The sequence below is a fragment of the Hevea brasiliensis genome, chromosome 5, assembly GCF_030052815.1.
Source record: "Hevea brasiliensis isolate MT/VB/25A 57/8 chromosome 5, ASM3005281v1, whole genome shotgun sequence".
Taxonomy (NCBI): Eukaryota; Viridiplantae; Streptophyta; class Magnoliopsida; order Malpighiales; family Euphorbiaceae; genus Hevea; species Hevea brasiliensis.
Window position 1 is genome coordinate 13,515,845 of NC_079497.1, and position 8,242 is coordinate 13,524,086.

The 8,242-nt window shown below is 33.5% G+C and overlaps 1 non-coding gene across 1 annotated transcript; it reads right to left on the reverse strand.

The window, feature by feature from the left end:
* Window positions 1-5,520: 5,520 nt before the first annotated feature.
* LOC131180348 (small nucleolar RNA R71) lies at window positions 5,521-5,627 on the reverse strand. The gene has a single exon (XR_009149124.1). It is a non-coding gene; the product is annotated as a small nucleolar RNA R71 (small nucleolar RNA).
* Between the last annotated feature and the right edge of the window lie 2,615 nt (window positions 5,628-8,242).

The following is an 8,242-nucleotide window of genomic DNA, read 5'->3' on the forward strand; positions in this document are numbered from 1 at the left end:
AACATGACACGATTAATAAATCGTATAAAAAATTTAAACACGAACACGACCCTTTTATTATATGGGTTACACGACACGACACGATTAATATTAAATTGTATTAGGTGTATTCAACACGACACGACCCATTTAACACGAAATAACTCATTTAACATCATTTCACACGACTTAATCCATTTAACCCGCCACATAAGTGGGTTCATGGATCATAGTGGGTCAAATGAGTTAGTGAATCATGGGTCAACACCTGACATGAATATTCAATCGTGTCATAAACGTGTCAAGTCGAGTTAGTGGGTTAACCCGTGACATGACACGATTATAACCGTTTCATAAATGGGTCGACACGAATTCGACATGAACACGAATAAGTCTAACCCAAATCCTATATTTTTGTGTCGTGTTCGCGTCGTGTTCGCGAGTCATGTCCAAAATTGCCACCCCTAACTGAACCTGGAAAATGTGAGAAATTAGGCATTCGACCAGTTTTGGCAAAATGACCATAACTGGAGCTATATAAATGCAAATTAGGTGATTCCAAAGCCAAAATACTCATAAGACATAGAACTACAAATGTCATGTTTGCACCTAAACCCATTTCTTAGGGCAAAGTAGAAGAATTGTTAGGATAAATCAGGAATGCCAAATCTGAAATTCCTGCACCTTAGTTAAATTACCCTGTGACCTTTGAATGGTTATTAGGCTATAACTTTCTCTACAAAACTCCAATTTAGATGATCAAAAATGATTTGGAAATCTAAGACAAAGGCCTAAATTATTTTTTTAAGGACTTAGTCCAAATTTTGAGCTTAAGATACCCGGAAATAGAATGCAAGTTTAAGGTACAAATCTGGAAAATCTAGAATTTTAGGATATGACACCAAGAATAGTGCTTAGTAATTTGGCCATTACTTGAGATCCAGAACTCCAAATTAAGTGATTCAAAAGGAAAAATAAAATTAAAACATAGAGGAACAATTTTCATTTAGATCATGTTCCCAAATTATGACTGAAACTATGTTAGAATTGGATTTTAAGGTCAGGTCTTGAATCTGCCCTGAACCCAGAAATCATTAAATTACATGGTAACTTAGGAAATTATTTGATTAGCTATTATTAAAGTTTAGAATGAGTATTAAGACTTTACAATTATGTAATTTCAGTGGAAATGAGCCTTCTAAGGAAGGGAATGACTAAACTAAGAAAAGAGAATTCAAGGAAGGTTTGTGCACAACTAAACTTTCCTTTTTGTTTTAACATTGTAAATGTATTAAATGAATTTTTTTATTATTCAAGTATGCTTTTCCTTATGCATTTAATAATTACTTACCTTGTTTTGAGGATTTTAAATTGTGAAATGAAATTATATTATGGAAAGGCGGATGTTGGCTATCAATTTTATTGTAGCAAGGAGGTGAGCCGAGTTTTGAATGTTTTTAGAAGTGTTTGAGTATTTGAGGTGTTGCCAACCCTATAAGGGGAATTTAATGAATGAAATGTGATTATTTGATTTACAATGTAATTCTTTGAATGGAAATTATTTGAATTTGTTTTGAAACAATAGTTGGCATGGCAATTTGATTTGTGTCCCTCATTATTTGAGGTGAATTTGATATTGTGTTCCTCCCTCTCTGGCTTGCTAGTTGAGGTTGAGTTCGAATGAGTACTTATATTGCTAGCTAACCACCTTCCTCATTAATTACGATTAGTGAGGTTGTAGATTGCTTTGTCGTGGTGTACATTACGGTATTGATTAGAAATTTTGTATCATGACCCTAACTATGTGATTGTTGGCAACATAATTGAGTTGTGAATGCTTTGATAAAATGTGATTGAAATAAATGATTTATATGATTGAAAATTGTAACATTGGTTTTAGGACTTATGAAAAATTTAGATATTTCAAAATCTTTGTTATACATTGACAAAGCATGTTTTATATTGAAATAAAAATAATAGTTGTGCACCACTGAGTTCAACGCTCAGCGATAGCTGTTTATGCTGTCACAGGTAAAGGAAAGGATAAAGCTGTAGAGTAAGAGGCAGCGAAGCGGTGTTTGGATTTGATTTCGGGTATATATTAGGTATACTTTTTTGTAATAATATTTTGGTTGTAACTATAGAGATTTGTAAATTGGAAATTAAATATTTCTTTTGGATTGTAATAAGATAATACTATTTCTTTATCTTTTGGATTTGTGAATGAAAGGAAGCAAAATTTTGAATGATGATTGATTGCATTATGTTATATAATTTGTCACATGTGATTTTAACAGGTTTAATAAAGTTGATTTATTGAAATTACAGTCGCCACCATGTAGATTTTTCGCAGAAATTTTCCTTTCTTTTTTTAAATACTTAAATTATTCCTTAACTAAAAATGTATTTGATTCGTTTAAAATCCCTTGTAGTATATTTAATAATTTATTGGTAGGTGAAGTTCGATATTTTATTAGGTATATTACGGGATCATATTATACCTTATATAGGGGTAAGGTGTGACAACTTATGAGCAATTGAATTAGTAGTTTAATTTTGGATTGCTTATCATTTAGCGGGGTAAATAGTTCAATTAGACAAAAGTTTGAATAAGCTCAATTTTATTTTCCCAGTGAATAATGATTGGACTTAATTTTTAAAATTTTTAAATAAATGAATTAAGTTCTAACTTATTAATATTCAACTAGTAAGGATTGTGAATTAACTCATTATTTTATAATTTCGTGAGTGAATTTATTGAATAATATCGTCAACTATTTCATTTAATAGAATTATAAGTGGACTCGTTGAATAAATTTATTAAATGACTCATTAAGCATGCTAGTGATCTAATTAGTTTATAATTTCATGATCTAACTCGCTAGCTTATAGCTCATTAGGTTGAAATTCTACTTATTTGCATTAATTATTATATTTTATAATATTAGACAATTATTAAATTTATTTATGATTATTTTATGAAATAATATATTAATATTATTTAAAATTATGACATAATTATTTCATAAGAAAAATAATAATAAAATTAATTAAAATATAACAATTTCTATATTTTATGATACTAATAAAGTCATATTTGTAATTTAAATTTAAATTTTTTTATTATTTTTATTAAAAACTAATTTTTATAAAGTTAAAATGGGGATCTTATTTTTAATATATGATGCATACATTTTGCATAGTCATTTAGGTCTAATTTCATAGCCATTTTATTCTATTATTAGTTATTTTTAGCTAATCTCATTAGTAAATTAGTTAGTTTTTCATAATTATCGATTTTGGATTAATTTGTAATTTTTACTTTGTTTTGTAGGAAAAATGGTGTTTTTGAAGGACTGAAGAGAAATTTTGCCATTGAGGAGTGACTTCTACAGCCAAAGATGTCAAAAACAAGTTTTCAAGCTGAAATATGCATTGACCAAATTGTGCATAACTTGCTGCATAAGCTATGCAGATCTGCATAAGGAGAAAAATCACTGTTCTAATATCTGCCGAAATGTGCATAAGGAAACTGCATAGCTTATGCACATTCACGCCTCCCTTATGCACTCTCACAGAATTGTGCATAACCTATGCACCAAGTCATGCAGTTTCGCATAAGTGAACCAGAACCAGCCGAAAACTGCATAAGGGACTGCATAACTTATGCAGTCCACTTATGCAGTCCCATAAAGAGTTCATTAATGAGCTGGCAGAAGATTCCCTCAGATAATTTCTCCTAGAATACACCACTTTAGGGCTCCATGTCAGAAAAATGCTATAAATAGTCTCACTTCCCATTTTTAGAGGGGGGGAGACAAGGAGCAGAAAAGGAAAGGAAGAGGAGAGGCAGAATTTGAAGAGACACTTTCACCTTCTACACCATTTTCAACCAAGATTTGCAGATTTCTTTCTTTCCTTATATTTTTCTACATTTCTAGTGTTTAATTTCTTATTTCTTAGCTTAGATTAAAGCTTTATTTCCTTATAAACTCATAATATCTTGTAAGCATTATGCATAGTGAGTAGTTTACTTTTGATTCTGGAGTAAGGGTTGTAATATTTGAGATATTTTGTGGATTTTGATTGGGTAATCCTTATTTTGTGGTCTTAATGAGTTTTATTCATTTCTTGTGTGCTTAATGACATGCTTAGTGTAGGATCCCATTAAGTGATGTTCTTAATCCATGGTTGAAGCACCGAAAGGAGAATGCCTTGTGATAGATAATCAAGAAATTGGACTTAATTAACTTAGACCTAGAAATAGGCTAAGGATTAAGAGGATTCACAGATTAATTAAAGAACTTAATGGGTCTTAATTAACTCTAAGTCCATGAAAGTAGGATTAGATTGATTAAGGCACTCTTTGTCTCACTCGAAAGGGAATTCAAAGGATTTAAGAATTAATCTCCTTAAAACCCATTAGTCTCACAAGATTGGATAACCAATTTAAAATCCCAAAATAGCTCGGATATGAAATCCCGAACTCCGGAATCGCCTTTTTACCATTGTTAATTTCTAATCGAATTTAATTACTTGCCATTTTGAATATTGCCATATTTGAACTTGCTTATTTCAATTTGATGCAATTTTAGTTTAATTAATACATTGTTGAATAGAATATTAATTTTGCACATATAGATTTCACATTCTCAATACCCATTAATTCATTACTTTAATTTCAAAAATATTTCAATTTACTCAACTTTTTATATAAAAAATTCAATCATTAACACAACTCCTCGTGGGAACGATATCTTTACTGTATTACTTGTACGACCCGTGCACTTGCGGTTGGGCCACATCAAGTTTTTGGCGCCGTTGCCGGGGAGTTGTTTGTTTAAGATTGAATTCTTGATTATTTTAGTTGTTTATAGTTTTATTTTTGTTATCTTTTCATTTTGTGTTTGTTTGTTCTTTTTCAGGTACTTTTAATCTTTTATGAGAAGAGCTAGAAGCACAAGTGATACATCCTTATGGTTCAATCCTGAAATTGAGAAATTTTGTAAGGCCAACAAGAAAGAAACCAGAAAAAGGAAAGAAGCTTTGAGAGAAATCGAAATTGAAGCAAACATGGCTGATGAAAGAATTAGAATTGGTGTTGGTAATGCTGGAAATGATCGAAATAATGAAAATGCAGCCCAAGGTGAAGAGGTTGTAAATGCTAATCTGCCTAGGGGAAGTATGATGGATCATGCTTTTCCTCGTTTTGATGACTTGAGAGAGAGCATAGCAAGACCAAGGATTGATGCAAATAGTTACAAGATGGATTTTGGAGTTCTTCAAATGATTCAAAATTCTCAATTTGGAGGTCATCCTTCAGAAAATCCTCATACACATCTGAAGAAGTTTGCTATGATCTGTGACATGCAAAAACAACCTGGAGTGTCTGATGATGCAGTAAGATTGAAGCTATTCCCGTTCTCTTTGAAAGATAGAGCATTGGATTGGCTTGATTCTTTACCTCACAACTCCATTACAAATTGGGAGCAACTCACTGATGCATTTCTTGCACAATATTTTCCACCTGGAAAAACTCAAGAACTGAGGAATCAAATGACAGCTTTCAGACCAAGAGAAGATGAAACTCTCTATGAGTCATGGATGAGATGGAAGGAATTAGAGAGACAATGCCCACATCATGCCATTCCGAAATGGATGATAAACCAGAATTTTTACACAAATGTCACTCCTGCAATTAGAGGGATTATTGATGCTCAAACAGGAGGAGAATTTATTATGAAGCATGAAGATGAAGCTTATGAGCTATTGGAGAAAATTGCAAAGAATACTCATCTTTGGAGTAGTCCAAGAGGACCAGCTCCAACTCAAAAAAGGCAAGCTGCTGGAATGTATGATCTTGATCCATTCAACATGATTAATGCAAAGTTTGATGCACTTACTAATGTTTTGGCTAAGAAGATGGAAGACTTGAGTATGTTGGTTAGTTCAACATCATCATCTGGAAGTTCACAACAAGTGGCTTATGCAGAGGAAACTACCAGCTGTGGAGTAGATTATGGAGAACAAGCAGTATATGTTGGTAATTATGGAAACAAACATATGGGGAATTCTTATTCTCAAACTTATAATCCAAATTGGAGGAATCATCCCAACTTTTCATGGGGAAATCAGCAAAGTCAAGTTCCAAATTAGAATTTTCAACCACAACAGCAACAAGGAGTTCCATATCAGCAAAATAGGCAACCATTGCCTAATTTTCAGCAGAAAAAAATGAATCCTCCACCAAAAGCAGAAGAACAAAATTCCACCATCAAGCTTTATTGCAGATTCTTGCTAACCAAAATAAGCATGATGAGGAGATGAGAGAGATGAAAACAAGGCTGGAGCAGATGCGGACACATATGAGAATCTTTGGAAAATCAGATTGCACAACAAGCATCTTCCTCATGTGCCAAGTCTTTTGGAAAGCTTCCAAGTCAACCAGAAAACCCAAGAGAGCAGTGTCAAGCTATTACTTTAAGAAGTGGGAAAGTTATAAATGATGAGAAGAGTGAAAACAGTGAGAAGAGAGAAAATGAGAAAGAAACTGATGAGAGTGAAAAACAAGAGAGTGCAGAAAAATGTAAAGAGAAAATTGAAGAGAGGGAAGAGAAGTATATACCTCCTGAGCCCTACAAGCCACAACTTCCCTTTCCACAAAGATTTCAAAAAGCCAAGCTTGATAAGCAATTTGGGAAGTTCTTAGAGGTTTTGAAGAAACTTTACATAAATGTGTCGTTTGTTGATGCTTTTTCACAAATGCCCTCTTATGCAAAATTCTTGAAAGAAATTCTCTCAAACAAGAGGAAACTTGAAGACCATGAGACTGTAGCCTTGACAGAAGAATGTAGTGCTATCCTTCAAAGGAAACTTCCCCCAAAGCTCAAGGATTCAGGGAGTTTTTCAATTCCATGCCACATTGGGGAATCATGTTCTACAAAAGCTTTATGTGATCTAGGGGCTAGTGTTAGCCTTATGCCCCTCTCCATTTATGAAAAGCTCAATATGGGAGATCTTAAACCAACCCACATTTCTCTTCAGTTAGCTGACAGATTAATTAAGTATCCTGAAGGGATTTTGGAGAATGTGCCTTTGAAGGTTGGAAAGTTCTATATACCTGTTGACTTTGTCATCTTGGACATGGAGGAAGATTCTAATATCCCAATCATCTTGGGAAGACCCTTTCTAGCTACAGCAGGAGCATTGATTGATGTTAAGGGAGAAAAGCTGACTCTTAGGGTTGGTGAAGAGCAATTGGTTTTCAATATTAATAACATTATGAAGAAGCATAATTCTGAAGCTGATACTTGCTTGAGAGTTGATATTATTGACGAGCTGGTTGAAGAACATTTCAGAAAGAAATATCCAGAAGATCCACTTGAAAATTGCTTGGTTCATGGAGGAGGCATAGACTATGACAACCCTCATGTGGCTGCATATGCTCAACACTTAGAGGGTAGTCCACCATTCATTTCTGCTCCAGTTTTTCAACTCACATAAAAGGAAATAGCAGAATCTAAGCAACCATCATTCAAGGAAGAAGATGCACCTAAGGTAGAACTTAAGCAACTTCCTTCTCAGCTCAGGTATGAATTTCTCGGCACTAATAACACTTATCCAGTAATTGTAAATGCAAACTTGAGTACCTTAGAGGCTGATAAGTTGTTAAGAGTGTTGAGACAATTTAGGAAAGTCTTAGGATACACCATAGATGACATTAAGGGAATAAGCCCACACTTTTGCATGCATAGAATCATTTTGGAAGAAAATTGTAAGCCATCTATTGAACATCAGAGGAGGTTGAACCCAAATATGAAAGAAGTTGTTAAAAAGGAAATTTTGAAGTTGCTTGATGCAGGGATCATATACCCTATCTCAGACAGTACTTGGGTGAGCCCAGTACATGTTGTTCCAAAAAAGGGTGGAATGACAGTGGTCAAAAATGAAAATAATGAATTAATTCCCACTAGAACGGTGACTAGTTGGCGAATGTGCATAGATTATAGAAAATTAAATGTTGCCACTAGAAAAGATCATTTTCCACTTCCCTTCATTGATCAAATGTTGGAAAGACTAGCTAGGCATTCTTACTTTTGCTATTTAGATGGATATTCAGGTTTTTTTCAAATCCCTATCCATCCAAATGATCAAGAGAAAACCACTTTACTTGTCCATATGGAACCTTTGCTTATAGGAGGATGCCATTTGGGTTGTGTAATGCACCAGCCACTTTTCAAAGGTGCATGATGGCAATCTTCTC